The sequence below is a fragment of the Lupinus angustifolius genome, chromosome LG11 (genome assembly GCF_001865875.1).
Source record: "Lupinus angustifolius cultivar Tanjil chromosome LG11, LupAngTanjil_v1.0, whole genome shotgun sequence".
Lineage (NCBI taxonomy): Eukaryota > Viridiplantae > Streptophyta > Magnoliopsida > Fabales > Fabaceae > Lupinus > Lupinus angustifolius.
Window position 1 is genome coordinate 2,337,584 of NC_032019.1, and position 531 is coordinate 2,338,114.

The following is a 531-nucleotide window of genomic DNA, read 5'->3' on the forward strand; positions in this document are numbered from 1 at the left end:
TCATCCTCATCCTCATCCTCGTCCTCATCCCATCCTCATCCTATCCTCATCCTCGTCCTCCTCCTCCTACTCGTCCTCATCCTATTCTCATCCTCGTTCTCATCCTCAACCTCTCCTCGTCCTCATCCACATCCTATCCTCATCCTCATTCTCGTCCTCATCTTATCCTCATCCTCTTCCTCCTCCTCATCCCATCCTCATGCTCAGCCTAATCCTCATCCTTATCCTATCCTCATCCTCATCCTATACTCATCCTCATCCTCATCCTATACTCATCCTCATCCTCATCCTCATCCTATCCTCATCCTCCTCCTCCTCCTCCACCTCATGCTATTCTCATCCTCGTCCTCATCCTCATCCTCCTCCTCATGCTATCCTCATTCTCATCCACATTCTATCCTCATCCTCATCCACATCCTATCCTCATCCTCATTCTCGTCCTCAACCTATCCTCATCCTCATCCAATTGTCATCCTCATCCCATTCTCATCCTCATGCTCATCCTCATCCTATCCTCATCCTCATCCTCGT